Source organism: Dasypus novemcinctus, chromosome 27 (genome assembly GCF_030445035.2).
Source record: "Dasypus novemcinctus isolate mDasNov1 chromosome 27, mDasNov1.1.hap2, whole genome shotgun sequence".
Taxonomy (NCBI): domain Eukaryota; kingdom Metazoa; phylum Chordata; class Mammalia; order Cingulata; family Dasypodidae; genus Dasypus; species Dasypus novemcinctus.
In genome coordinates, this window is record NC_080699.1 from 15,662,823 (window position 1) to 15,678,787 (window position 15,965).

The window sequence follows — 15,965 nt, forward strand, 5'->3', positions numbered from 1 at the left end:
GGTGCCATATGCATTTTGGCATTGACACTATTAATTTCCTTCACAATCAATTCTGTGTATCCTTGGAGAGACCTCTTGTCTATTTCAATCAATAGCTCTCTCAAAACTGCAGGTATTTACTAGTATTAATTTAAAAGAAGTTATGATTCTAATTTATGAAATTATGACTAATGTTTTCTAGCTAGGCACAGAGCAGACAGATGCTATAAGACATGAACTCTCTCAACTTCTTGCTGCCCTCCACTATCTACAAAAATAAAATGAAACCTAATGGGTTTTGTAAATAAAGTGGTAAAGTGGACTTTCCAGTTCTCAGAATCCCACAGATACTTTTTGGAGAGAAGGACAAAGAAGATAGGTAGAATGTACCCAGTGTATGTTCTCTAAATCATTAGCAAGGTTAAAACTGAAGGTTTGTGTGGTCTTGCAGCTGTGACAAGGAATTTTTGCAGTTAACCAAGTTTTATGAGGAAGTCATTCTATATAGTTTTTGCACAGCTCTGTTGATAACAAAGACATGCTACAGAGATATTTGACAATTTTCTTTACAGAGCTCATTCTCAACACAGCTCTGGACTCAGAGCTTAACTTAGCTTGCATATTGCCTGTCAGAGCAGGGAAGAAGACTGAAACTTCAAAGTCTTTGAAGGCAGTGAAGGAGAGAATGAGATGTACAAAGGCATTTTGACTTTCACTGTCTTTTCACAGTTTTGACCAGAGAATTAAAAATAATTGCTATGGTGAAGATTTGGATATTTAGGGGGAAACAGAAATAGTGTTATTTTGATTGTTTGCTGTTGTTCTTTTCAAATAAGTGATAATTATGACACAAGTGATCTGTGGAATTATGGTTAGGAACAGTTTAAAAATTAGGTTGTAATAGAAGAATGGTAAAATATAATATGCTCCATTAATACGAGTAATAGGTGACTTTTAAAAAAAATTATGGATTTTGCAGGATATTTTTTGACTTAGGAAAGGGTGAAAAAGAACAGATTATCAAACAGGGCAACCCAGCTAAATATATGTCACAATTGGTATGCATGTATGCATAGACACATTGAGATAGCCTGGAAATAAAAACAGCAAAACTTTAATAGCATAGTTTTTTTATCTGATATAATTATGGATAATGTTGATTCTTAAATATGTACTTTTCTTTAAATTCCTGTAGGATTTCCTTTTAGCTCTTTCCTGATTTCTCCCAAAATACCAGAAGAAATTGGAAAACAGAAGACTCCACTTAATTTGACCTAATAATATAATAGCTAACGTTTAGGAGGTTACTATGGGCCTAGGTATACTTCTAAGCATTTTTCATAAATTATCTCATTTAATCCTCACAGTAACTCCAGTATTATTGAAATTCATTTAACAGATGAGGGAATCAAGGCATGGAAAAGTTAAGAAAGCTGTTCACAGTAAACCAGGTAATAAGTGGCAGGGTTGGGGTTTAACACAGGCTCACTCACTCCAGAGCTTGAGCTCACGATCATTAAACTCTAGGGGGTGAGGGCAGAGGCAATGGGAGGACGCAATGACCTGTGCTTGTATTGTTTTGGGGAAACCATATTCCAAGTCCCAGTCTGTTGAGAGCAGTGAGGAAGATTAGAGACTGAACTTGGTGAGGAAAAAGAGGGTCTCTGAAATAAGAGGGCAGTAGCTTTGCCCAGATGTGTGAGCTAAAACTTCAGATTCTACTTCAGCTCGAATAAGCGCCCACTTTTTTTTTTTAAGGATGTATCGGGGATTGAACACAAGACCTTGTACATGGGAAGCAGGCGCCCAATCACTGAGGTGCATCTGCTCCCCAACTCACACCTTTTGTTAGCCTGAATGATGGCAGCATAATTTGAACTTAATTCCCAGACAGTGGGGAGTCTTTGAAAGTTTTTGACAGGATAGTGGCATACAACTTTGTTTTATTCAGCAACTATTATTTGAAAATGTATCATGGGCACAAGGTTCAACGAAAGGGCTTTTAAAGCTGGCTTGGAGTGAAGGGAGTCTGGAGGCTGTTATGATATACTGAGCTAAGGTTCTGGAGCTTAAGAAGACAAGTTAGGATTATCAGACAGATAAGAATGGTCACTGATATCTGCATGCTATGTAACAGTCTCCAACGTGACTTCTTAAAATTCTTTTCATTTTACCCACCAAAGAACCTTATAAAATGGAAAGGCAAGCACTATTTATCAAGTACTCACTATGCACTAGGCTCTGTGCTAGGACCTTTGCTCACTCTGGCTCATCTAACTCCCTTAAAAGCTTCTTTCAGGAGGTCCAGGTCACATATTAAACAACTGACGCTCAGAAGAGTGAGTAAATATCTACCAGGTCACATGGTTGGAGTTGTGGAACCTCCCAAGCTGAAACCATATGCAGAACTCAATCCACGGCACTGTACTTACCTCATGGGATCTGAGTCACCAAGGCTGAAGTTGTTAGAATAGATAACATTTCTCCAAGAGAGATTATCTTAATCAACTTGCTACTTCTTTTTGCTCTTTTTCTACCTATAAAAGAATTTCCAGCCCTAGATACCAGATGGATTCTCAGAAAATCTCCAGTTTTACCTACCATTCACCATCTGGGTTGGGATCCACTTGATAAGCTTGTGGACCCCGACTCCAGGCCTTACACCTTGAATTTAATTTTTCATCCTCATTTGGCCTCCATTAGATTTAGGGATCAGCAAACGGTGGCCTGCAGGCTGCTGTCTGTTTTTATAAATAAAGTTTTATTGGAACCTGCTCATTTGCTTACCTATTGCCTATAGCAACTTTCATGCTATAATGGCAGAGTTGAATAGATGTGACAGAGACTAACCTGCAAAGCCTAAAGTATTTACTATTTGATTCTTTATAAAAATGTTAAGCATTAGATGCTTTGTCATATTATCTGCCTTAGTCCTATATTTCTATTCTTCTCAGATGCTATTTTATTTCAGTTTTATCTTTGCTCTAAGTCTAATAATATTTTTAAGCCAATCCTGTCCCCTGCCTGCCTCCACCCCATAATTAGCCTTAGACATGGGTTTTTTTCCCTCTGTCACAAAAGATGTTTAATGATCTTTTTATGGTTCTTTTGTTCACTTGTTCTATTAGAGTTGAATAAACTTTAATAACTTATTTGACAAAAGGAAGCCATAGGTATAACGGATAAACCTGGCAGGTGGTCCAGAAATGAGGGTGTCGCAACTTAATTACTTAACAGAAGGGCCAAGGACCTGCTGCAGGCAGACCTTGGCTGGTCCAGAGAGCTGTCCTAGCCATCACTCATGCCCTCGCCCAGGACACACACATAGTCAGTGTGCAAGCCTGAGCTCTGGATTCCGTTTGGTGGGAAGAGGCAGGCCCACACAGCATCTGTGGGTAAACCTTACCACTGAGCAAAGATGCCCAAGGAACATGGTGCATCCTCCACTCAACGCCCCCCCCCCGACTGCACTGCTGATCTGACGTGCAGGCCCTGATCTCACCCTGCCTTTGTGAAGCACAGTGGACTCCTTATACATGTCCCATATGTGATCCTTGCAGTAATCCCTGTGAGGGAGGCAGAGCCTGGAACTAACCCCATTTTAGGCATGGGGAAGCTGAGCCAGTGATGTTCCCAAGGTCATACTCAGACTGAAAGTAAAATGCCAGTTGACCCTCTTTCTCCCATGCCACGTGGCCTGCTGTGTCTGAGTGAAAACCTTACTTTTCACCTAAAATGTCCTGGGTTAGGGGCCCAGGCAGGATTCTGTGCCAAGGGCTGGCCAAGGTCTCACCAAAGTGCTGACCCCATAGTCAGTCCCAGTGATGAGCCCAGGCCAGGGAGGCAGGTAGAAAATTTGGGGGATGTCTGCTTCTCTTCAGGCACCCCTGTTGCCTCCAGATATAGTTCTCCACAAATGTGGGAGTCAAATTCCGTTAGAATTACTCAAGGGAACAAAGGTCTCTGAAGGGATCCTACCCATGAAGTCTTCTTTCAGTGTGTTTTTTAATGAAGCCTGGCTTTCCAGCCATCTGGCTAGATGTAGAGAAGAACCTGTCTCTAGTTTCTGCTTCTCCCATTACACTGCTCCATCTGTTGTCCCATGGACCTGGAGCAGGGAAGTGAGATGTCACCCAGGGGTGCAGACCCAAATCTTGGAGTGGAAGATTGGACCTGTTTCCTTGCTCCATGGTTTTCCCACTGCACTGGGCCAAGATCAGGGTCAAGAGTCATCCTCAGTACGAGGCCCCTACCCAAATCAAACTCTGGCCACAACTTCAGGGCATGAATGCCAGGAAACCACCATATGTGTACAAATATGTGTGCATGTATATATACAGATGCATGTGCATGCGTGCATGTGTGCTTGTGTACATGTGCATGTATATATGTGTGCATGTATAGGTAGAGCAAGTGCTTGGGCCTAGGTCTGTGACCAAGTTCCAATACAAAGATGCTCTGTACTGGGATACTGGAGCCATTCCAACATGAAAACCAAGAATAGAACCTGGGGAATGAAGAATGCTGTGCTTGCTTGTCTGAGATCAAACCTCAGAATGTTGGTTTGAAGAAGTCTTTCTTCAAAAAAAAATTGGAATCTTAATAGGCAAGACAGATAAAAGCAGAGTTGTTCTAATGGAAGTGGGAATGAACCTATCCTTTGCCTCCACCCCTTCTTCCCCCCCTTAGCAGCCTCTGATAGAGTTCTGTGCAATACCAGAGGTTCCACAGCACCTGGTTTAAAGCCACTGTTGGTGACATGAACATTGACACTGATGAGTTCTCCATGCTAATTAATCTCCTTATCCAGAGAGTTTTCTAGGCACAAGGGCTTGTCTGACATGAGGAACTGCTCCTGATGTTCTTATAGTAACTGTGGGCTGGGAGCTAAGCATATTGAACCCTCCAGATGACAGGAGCACAGAATTCTTCTCATGGATCGTCTCCTCCAGATTCTCTGCAAAAGGCTTTGACTTCACAGTCCATAGCACAAGCCTTCCCTGTGCCTTCAGGCCCCACCTGCAGAGCATGGACAATAGGTAGAGATCTCAAAGGTGAAAGGGTAAACATGGTTGACCAGCTTCTTGATGAGGCATTTCTACAGCCATGGTGTCCCTCTCCTCTGGGGCCAGTGGGGAGGGCCACACATTGGTCACAAGCAGGTCCTTGCAAAAAGTCAGGCCCAGGACATCCAGGTCTCCTTGCCATAGCACACAGATTCTTCTCTCCTTGAAATACTCAGGATCCACCAGGACCATGCCATCCACAGGGTCCACAAGGTTGATGTGGTCCAAAAAGTCCCACTTTCTCAGGTGGATGGTGAACTTTTTCCATTTCTGCTTGCCATCCTGAACACTCATGTCCCTTTGTCGTCCAGGTCTGGCAGCCGCAGGGAAGTTCGTGGTGTCAGCAACCCCTTCTGGGGCTCTGCTCTGCGTGCCCCTGGTGCCCTGCTCTGCGTGGATGTGAGAGTAAGAAACACACAGAGGGGATGCTTGAGAGTGTCCACAATTATAAGGAAAGAGGAAAAGCAGAACTGTCAGCAAACAGGGTAGCATAGCCTCATAGAAACCAAGGGGCAGATTTCAAAAATTATCAGGCATTTAATGGTGTCTAGAATTGCAAAAAAGCTCAAGAAAAACAAGAAATGAGAAAAGGCTACTGAATTTGACAACGGACAGGTCACGGGCAACCCTTACGGTTATGTTATTAGTAGAGTGAAAGGGGTGGAAACCAAAGTTTCTGCAGTAAAGATAATGATTTGGATTTTCAGAATGAACTTGGCATTACTGGACTGAGAAGGTTAACACTTCCTGCCTCACTAATTTCTCATGGGCAAATTCGTGATTCTGTGTCTTTATTTAACCTCTCTACACATTGAGAAAGGCTCGTTACACGCATCACTGTAAGCAAGCAGCTGTCATTTCTGGAGGATCTCTCAATAGCCACAGTTCACACACTTGCACAGTTTCTCTAATTGAGTGTTTTGGTTTATTTGTATTTTTTTCTTCTTTGATGTAGAGATACAGCCTTTGCCCTGGTCTGTGCTCCTTGATTCCTTTGCTAGCAGATGCTCTGAAATGTTAATGAGGCCATGTCTTTGCTGGTGGACAGAGAGATCAATGGCTTTCAGGTGTTAATGAGATGTCCTCAAAATTTATGCCCATTGTTAGAGAGCTGATGGCTCCCTGCTGGATTGTTAGACCTTGCTTAAATGGACAACCAAAGGCATCTTTCAGCCCTGCATAAATTTCAGTCATCAGTCAAGGATATTCAGTAAATGCAACAAAAATTCAAGCTATCTCAATCATAAACTTTCTTCCCCTCCACCTTCAAACTTTGATGTCTCTGACCTCAAAGAGAATTGTTCCTCTTCCCTTCCAAGGTTAACTTCTCCAACTGTGCTTTTGATCTCAGTTCCTATCACCTGCTCTAGGCCTTCATCCATCATTTATCCTGTCACTCAGACATTTTCAATTTCTTTTCTTCAAATACTTCTTTCCTTCAGCCTCCCCCTCCTAAGGAAAGTATCCCACTTTTCTCAAGTTATTGCATTCTTTGCTACGTTTTGTGTATCGTTTCCTCATCTTCTTTTCTCTTCTTTATCCATTTTGGCTTAGGCCTCACCTTGATTTTGAAAATGCTTTAGAAAGGTCACTAATTACCTTCCAACTGCCAATATCAATGAATTCATCTTGGCCCTCTTCTCCCTGACCTCTTGAGCCACATGGTTCTTTTCATGACACTCTCATAACATTGCATCCTGTAAAGGAAATGTTTTCTGGTTCTCCCTTTCTGATTACTGGCTTCTTGTGTCATCATATGTGGATTCCTGTTTCTACGTGTATTTTTTTTTCTTTTTTTAAAATTTTTTTCCTATGATCTCTTTATTTTTTTTTCAATGTTACATTCAAAAAATATAAGAGGTTCCCATATATCCCCAATTCCCTCACCCAACTCCTCCACATCAACAGCCTCTTTCATCATTGTGGCACATTCATTGCATATGGTGAATACATTTTGGAGCACTGCTGCACCACATGGATATGTATATTTCTTAATACTGGGATTTCTCAGATTTCTATTTGAGGCCTTCCTTTCTTTCTTATTTTAGAAATTCTTCCTGGGACCCCTCATACTCATAAATGAATTCAAATATCTTCAAAATGCCCATATAACTTTCAAATCTGTATTGGTGGTCTTTTACTCTCTCCTCAGCATTGGACCAGTAGTATCCAATAGAACTTTCTGCAATGGTAGAACTGTTTTATGCACTGTGTGATAATGTTGGCATTAAACACATGTGGCTATTGAGCAATTGAAATGTGCCTAGTGTGATGGTGAATTTAATTTCTTATTTCATTTAAGTTTAATTTAAATTTTAATAGCTACATGTGGCTAGTGACTATTTTATTAAACCCTTTGTTTGAAATCCTGCATGAGATATTATTTTTCAACATTTTTCCTTAATATATCCCAAACCAGGGAAGTGGATTTGGCTTAACTGATAGAGCATCCACCTACCACATGGGAGGTCCAGGGTTCAAACCCAGGGCCTCCTGACCCGTGTGGTGAGCTGGCCCACGTGCAGTGCTGATGCATGCAAGGAGTGCCGAGCCATGCAGTGGTGTCCCGGTGTAGTGGAGCCCCACGCACAAGAAGTGTGCCCTATAAGGAGAGCCGCCCCGTGCGATAAAAGGGCAGCCTGCTCAGGAGTGGTGCCGCACACATAGAGAGGTGATGCAGCAAGATGATGCAACAAAAAGAGACACAGATTCCTGGTGCTGCTGACAAGAATACAGGCAGACACAGAAGAACACACAGTGAATGGACACAGAGAGCAGACAACTGGGGAGTAGGGGGAAGGGGAGAGAAATAAATAAAAAATAAATCTTAAAAAAAATATATCCCAAACTAAACATATCACTGAATTCCCCAAGTATCTCCTCTTCTTATAGTCTCCTTTTCATGAAATAGTATCACCTTCTATATACGTTTACCCAAATGCCAAACCTCAGAGTCATATTTGGCTTTTTCCTTTCTCTCACACAGATGGCCAACTGATAGTTTCTGTTACCATATTATCTCTCACATCTGCTTTCTCCTTCTGCTACTGCTGATTCTGCTTTCCCTCCACCTTTCATTATTAGTGACTTGTTCATACATTATCCGATCACTTCACACACACACAAATACATACATACACTCTTGGTATTACCATTTTAAATGCTATGGCATACCCACCTTTATCCAAAGGGAATCACTTTATTCAGGGAGATAACTCTGGTTCTGAATATAAAAAGAATGGAATAATAAATCAAACTATAAAGAAATGTTGAATTCCTGTTTTCTGGGCAGTGTATGTGATTATAACTCCCTATTACTTCATAAGCTGCCTAAGACACCAACCAATGTTGCAATGGCAAGAGTCAGTCCTTCATTTTCCATGTACATTAAAGACTAATCAATAGCTTGCTACTATTCTTTCTCACTCTAGTGATTTGAGAAGCAACTGTGTACTAAGGAATAAGTGGCCAGAAGTCATAATGAGTGTCAGCATTCTGGTTCTACAGAAACTGTAAAACTGACCCTTAAGTAAGAACCATATTAGAATTGTCAGGATCAGAGCCAAGAACTCCTTGTAGCAACACACCAGTGGAATACAAGCCTCCAATTTTCTTTCTAATCCTGAGGTCCATTGTAGGAATCAAAAAGTCCATGCAACATAGAAAGAAACAGGAATACTCAGAGAAACCTTAGGAATCCACAAAGGTGATCCTTATATTTCATTTTTAGGTGAGGTTGCTGTTTAATGTTTCTCCTTTCAGTCAGGACATTAATAATCAGAAATATTCTCTTGTTTAAATGATAAAGATCATGAGTTTCCTTTTGCTGTCAGCACGCTCATGAAAAGAAAAAGTCAAACCTCATAGTGTGGGGGAAAACACCCAATATGAAAAAGATCATTTGAATATTCCTATAACTATAAAGGAAATTGAATTCATCTTTCAAAATTCCCCAAAAAGAAATCTTCAGGACCAAATGGTTTTACTAGAGAATTCTACCAAACATTTAAAGAATTAACACCAATTCTAAACAATCTTTTCTAAAAGAATGGAAGAGGAGGGAATGCCACTTCTTAATTCCTTTTATTAAGCTAGTATTAACTTAATATCAAAACCAAACAAAAACACAGCAAAAAAGAAAACTATATACCAATATCCCCCATGAATTTGGTGCAAATATTATTAATAAAATATTAACAAATATAATTTAGAATTATACACCATGATCAAGTGAGGTTTATCTGGGGATGCAAGGTTGGTTTAACATTCAAAAATCAATCAATGTAGGAGGAGAGGGCAAGATGGTGGCAAAGAAGGGAACTCCAAGATTCAGCTCATCATACAGGGCACTTAGTAATCAGCCAGGCTCTATCTAAGTCACCTGTTTGGGGTTTTCTGAAGATCTGAAGGACGCTATTCACCATGCAGTGAAGAGCAGAAGGTAGAGACTGACAATCTGCAGTGAAGATTTGTGAGTAGATCCCTCCATGCTCTGGAGGTGATTGCCCATCCCCAACTGGCATGGAAGACCACTTCAGGAATCACTCTTTGGCTGGAATTGGAAACTTCATTTCCCAAAAGCAGGAGAGGAGGAAATAGCTGAGCACTGACTATGGCTATTGATTAGCAAATTCAGCTAGCTAGATTCCAGTTCTAAGAATAGCTAAAATTTAAACCCATCCAAGTCAGAAAGAAGCCAGCAGCCTCCATTTTAACTCCACCCCCAGCAAGAGTGAAAGCAGGGCTGATTGGAAATCACACTGACTTCCTGGACAGTAAAGATCCACTGCATTCTGCCTAGGTCATATTATCACAAGCAGCCAGGTTTCCATCCCTGCTCACAACAGGGGAAAAAGGTGGGCAGAGTTTGATGTGTTTCTGGCAATTGAGGACAGTTTTGGCCTGCATTGCTCACACTATCACCAGTAGCCTTGGCTACATCCTCATCCCCAACAGGGGAGAAAGTTTGGCAGAGTTTGATCACTTTCTCTGGGCAACCCTGTCAAATCAGATAGCAATTGGCATTCTCTGTCTCAATCTTGCCTCTGGCAGGGGATAAACTGGTGCTAATTTAGAGACACAGTGCCATCTTGGAACAATGAGGAACAGCTTGTTAAAGGGCAGCTCTTCCCCAAGAGAAGGGGAGGGCAAAACACAGAACAGGTTGTGGCTGTTGACTAGAGTACTCAGATAATAGGGTCTGGGATCTGTGCAACAGTTTCATCCAAGCACAGCTAGCAATCTCAATCCCAACCATACCCCTGACAGGGGCTAACTCAGCTGAGAATTAGAGGCACAGAACTACTTTTAGGGCTGCAGGAAACAGCTGGCTGAAGAGCGCTGTCTTCTGGGTACATCCAGAAAGTTCATATTTGGGGAGTCATCAAAGAGAAATTTGGTGGCCTTTAGGATATTCTCCCTGAGGCATACTGGGAATGATCTACACCCCCTTCCTTGGTTCATAGGCCTGTTATGCCTAGAAAATCTGATCTGAGAAAGTTGTCTTTAGAGGGACCCCTCTGCCAAAATTAGCCCCCCAATATATCAGATAGAGTAAATGAAAGAAGTTAAAAATATATAGAAGCAACAAACACAATAGATTAACATTCCCAGAAGAGGAATAGGGGAAAGGAAGCTTTCTCCTGGGGACGAAATAAATGTGCAAATAGAGCAAAATCAAGAATTGTACTGTATTTTCAGTGCAGGAATCAGATAAATAGGATCTGAAAATATCTGACTCATTAATCAGTAGTTATTATAAAGTTCCAGAATAAGTTGGATCATGTGTCAAAGAGGAGCTTTATCATAAATCCAAACCGCAAGAAAGCCCTAGGCTAAAGAGAGAAACTGAGCCCAAAATAAACACATCAGAAAATCAGATACAGAGACACCAGCAAACAATTATAAGCCATACAAAGAAATAAGAAGATACTGCCCAGTTAAAGGAAAAAATTAAACTTCCAGATGACATACAGGACTTGAGACAATGAATCACAGATGTTCAAACAAATCTCTTAAATAAATTCAATGAGATGGCTAAAGAATTAAGGATATTAAGAAGACACTGGGTAAGCAAAAAGAAGAATTTTAAAGCATGCAAAGGAAAATAACAGCTCTTATGGCAATGAAAGGCCCAATAAATGAAACTAAAAATATCCTGGAGACATACAACAGCAAATTAAAAGAGGCAGAAGAAAGGATCAGTGAGCTAGAAGATAGGGCTTCTGAAATCAAACACAGTAGATAAAAGAATGGAAAAAATTAAACAGGGTCTCAGGGAACTGGATGACAGCAAGGGGTGTATAAACATACATGTCATGTGTGTCCTAGAGGAGAAGAGAAGTGAAAAGGGACAGAAAGAATATTTGAGGGAATAATGGCCAAAATTTTCCCAACTCTTTTGAAAGACATAAATATCCATGTGCAAGAAGTACAGTGTACTCCAATCAGAATAGACCTAAGACACATTTGGCATTTGTCAGATGTCAAAGAGAATTCTTAAAACAGCAAGAGATTAGCAATTCATCACATACAAGGATGCCCAATAAGATTAAGTACATATTTCTCATCAGAAACCATGGAGGTGAGAAGGCAGTGGTATGAATTTAGCACATTGAAAGAGAAAAACTGCCAGCCAAGAATTCTATATCCAGAAAAAATGTCCTTCAAGAATGAGGGTGAGTTTAGAGTATTCACTAAACTGAGAGAAACCATCACCAGGAGGCTGGCCTTACATGAAATACTAAAGGGAGTGCTGGAGCCTGAAAGGAAAAGACAGGAGAGAGGGGCTTGGGTGACAGTCTAGAAATGAAGATTATCAATAAAAGTAACTAATAGTATAAAAAGAGTGGAAAAAAGATATGACATATAAAACCCAAAGGACAAAATAGGTGGAGTAAGTACTGCATTTATGGCAATACTAATGAATGTTAATGGATTAAACTCCCCAATCAAAAGAAAAACACTGGTAGACGGGATAAAAATAAGAACCATTTACATGGTATCTACAAGAGACTCACCTTAGACCCAAGAATCAAAATAGGTGAAAATGAAAGTCTGATAAATGATATCCCATTCACACAGTAACCAAAAAAAAAAAAAAAAAAAATGGAGTAGCAATACTCATATCAGAAAAAATATATTTCAAATGCAAACTGTTATAAGAGACAAAGAACAGCATTGTGTGTGTGTGTGTGTATATATATATTTATAATCAGTAAGAACTTTTTTTCTGCTTTTTTTGTCTTTATTTATTTTTTTAATGTTACATTAAAAAAATAAGAGGTCCCCATATATCCCCACCCCCCTCACCCCACTCCTCCCATATCAACAACCTCCTCCATCATCATGGGACATTCATTGCACTTGGTGAACACATCTCTGAGCACCGCTGCACCACATGGACAATGGGCAACACTATAGTCATCAATCTCCCCAGTCCACCCAGTGGGCCATAGCAGGACAGACAATGTCCAGTGACTGTTCCTGCAGTACCACCCAGGACAACTCCAAGTCCCAAAAATGCCCCCACATCACATCTCCTCTTTCCTCTCCCTACCCTCAGCAGCTACTGTGGCCACCCTCTCCACATCAATGCTACATTTCCCTCCATTACTAATCACAATAGTTCCAGAATAGAATATCAGCAAGTCCACTCTAATCCATACTCTATTCCTCCATTCTGTGAACCCTGCAGTGGTTATGTCCACTCCACCTCTATATCAAGAGGAGGCTTAGATTCCACTTGGATGGTGGATGCAATTCTCCTGCTTGCAGTTGTAGGCACTCTTAGCTCTCTGGTGTGGTGGTTGACCGTCTTCACCTCCCTGTTAGCTGGCTGGGGTAAGTCCAATAAACCAGAGGATAGGAGTTGCAAGTCTGTTGAGACTCAGGGTGTGGCTATCACATTGCATGGACAGTCCAGAGATTCAGGTCCCCTGAGTATACACCTAATCTCAGCACCAACCACAGGTCTTGTAAAAGTAACAGAAGAGGCTTTTGAACAAAGATCACATCTGAGTCAAACTCCATCACACTCAAGAACACAAACTCCAAAGTAGGGTCAACTGACATGGCACCGAACCCCATCTGCCATGACCATACAACCTGTGGGTCTCTGTAGTCCTCAGAAGAACCAGTACCTGGGCTTGTATCTACTTTGGCTGTCTCTGGGATCCTGCAGAGGTGTGCATAAGGGCAACCCCTCTGATGACCTCCCGACTCTTTTTTGGAGAGTCATAGCCATATAAACTCATTTGTCCTTTCCATTTCCCCCTTTATTCAAGGTCAAAAAGCATTTTTAACACCTGATATTACATATAGGCTGAGATATTTTGCTGGTCTGAGTTGACCCTTTTATTCAAGATGGTTTTCTAGTTACACCGTCAGCTGGTACTTGGTAGTAATTCCTCAGCACCGGAGGAACTCATCCCCAGGAGTCATGTCCCATGCTGGGAAGAAGGCAATGCATTTACATGCTGAGTTTGGCTTCAAGAGTGGCCACATTTGAGCAACATGGAGGCTCTCAGGAGATAACTCTTAGGCACCCTGCAGCTCTAGACCTAGTTCTTATTTCAGGCGCACAGGCTCACAAGCAGTCAAGGGCTCATTGTTGGACCTTCCTTCTTTATTGGTTTTAGCCATTGCACTTGGGGGATTGTTGTTGTTCCATGAACTCAGCACTCCCTCAGTTGTCATTTTTAACTGTAACCACTATGAAAATATCCAAACATTTTTATGTACCCTGTACACATGCCCTAGAGAACTCCCTCCCAACCATGTGCCCCCTATCAATAACACCCTTACCAGTATTCCTTCCCTGCCATAGCTGAACCTCTCTGTGGTTCAAAACTTCTTTGAAAATGAAACCCAAATATATTGCCAGTTTCCATTAATAGTAAGATGGAATATAGTGATGGGTTTAAAGGTTAGATATAGAATACATACTAATTTAGAAAAATTAAAGTAAAAATAAATTGGGATATTAAAATATTTTAAAATGAAAAACATTTGTTTTTGATGTTTTGCCTTCCATCACTGCAAAAAGTGTTGCCCTATATGCACAGTGACAAGGCAACTTCTTCCATTTCTTCCTCAGTGTCTATGTCCTTTCTTTTTCTTCTAATTATTAAGCTTGTCTTCACAAAAGTTTTAGGTCACAGTAATTCAAATATACAATGTACAGTACTCCCACATATCTAACATCAAACACTTTATCCCTTCCCCAGCAATGATTTTTTTACATGTTCATATTATATTTGCTGCAACTGATGTACAGATATTGAGACAATAGCTTTCAAACATGGTTACACTTGGGTTTACATTATGGTTTATATTTTAGACTACACAATTTTCTAAATTATTAGTTATCTTATGTTTTACATTACGATTTACATTTTAGCCTATAGGCCTCTATACATTTTTGGGGTAATTTAACATGTCCTATATCTATCCTTGCATAATCTTGTGGAACACTTCCATTGCCCCACAGTAACACTGACTCCATCTATTCAATACCTTTTTCTCCCTCCCCTCAGGGCCCACAGTGACAATCAATCTTCATTACTTGAAGTACCGTAGTCAGAGATGCTTGCAAAATGTTGAGGGCTTGACATACTTGACTGCCTTAATCCATTGGGAGCCACCAATTCTCTCGAGAGATACAATTCCCTCTATTTGAAAACATCAGTCCTCCCCAGGATGTGGGTATACCTTCACTCTCATTGTTTGGGTCTCCATCTAATGATATAACCCACTATGACAAAATGAGCACTCACACACTCCCTAGAAGCCTTCCCTGTTTCAGATTCTCTCCTCAGGTAACCTTCCTTATGACATTTTTGAAAAAGTTTTCTCAACATTATACTTTCAACCACATACCTGACACTCTCCTATGTTCAAATGTTCTTCCCACCCTCCCCCCAATTTCTTGGGCCATCTTACCCTTCCTCCCATCCCTAGCTCCCTCAAGCCCACAAAACCCCACCCAAAGTTATCCCTATGCCCCCATTTTATCCCTTTTCTATACAAATATTTACCTCCAGCTTATCATAGATTTCACCCAGATAGGTGTCAGCTCACAACCTTCCTCTAACCCCCAAATTCCTTTAAGCCTATCATCCAGTCTCTAGCTCTCTGAGACAGCGTGGTTTACTTATATCATATCAGTGAGGTCATGTAGTATTTGTCCTACAATGCCTGGGTTGCTTCACTCAACATAAGGTTCTCAAGATTCATCCATGTTATCACATGTGTTTGTACTGTATTCGTTCTTATAGCTGAGTAGTATTCCATTGTATGTATATACCACATTTTATTTATCCATTCATCTGTTGATGGGCATTTGGGTTGATTCCAACTTTTGGCAATAGTGAATAGTGCTACTATGAACATTGGCGTACATATATCAGTTTGTGTCCTTGTTTTCAGTTCTACTAGTATATACTCAGCAGTGGAATTGCTGGGTCATATGGCAAATCTATAGCTAGTTTTTTGAGAAACTGCCAAACAGTCCTCCAGAATCTCTGGATCCTTCTGCATTCCCACCAGCAGTGGATGAGTGTTCCCATTCCTCCACATCCTCTCCAGCACTTGTAGTCTTTTGTTTTTTTAATAGTTGCCAATTTTATGGGATTAAAATGGTATCTCATTGTAGTTTTGATTTGCATTTCCCTAATAGCCAGCGATTTTGAGCATTTTTTCGTGTCCTTTTTAGCCATTTGTATTTCTTCTTTGGAGAGGTGTCTGTTCAAACCTTTTCCCATTTTTTAAATGGGTTGTTTGTCTTTTTAACTTCAAGACATAGGAGTTCTTTATATACGCAGGATATAAGTCTCCTATCAGATATGTGGTTACCAAATATTTTCTCCTATTGTGTAGGCTCTCTTTTCACTTTCTTGACAAACTCCTTTGAGGTGCAGA

General features: G+C 40.7%; 1 pseudogene; it reads right to left on the reverse strand.

The window, feature by feature from the left end:
• Positions 1–1,981: 1,981 nt before the first annotated feature.
• The window catches only part of LOC101433340 (beta-arrestin-1-like), a 63,934-nt pseudogene continuing 49,950 nt past the window's right edge, over positions 1,982–15,965 (reverse strand).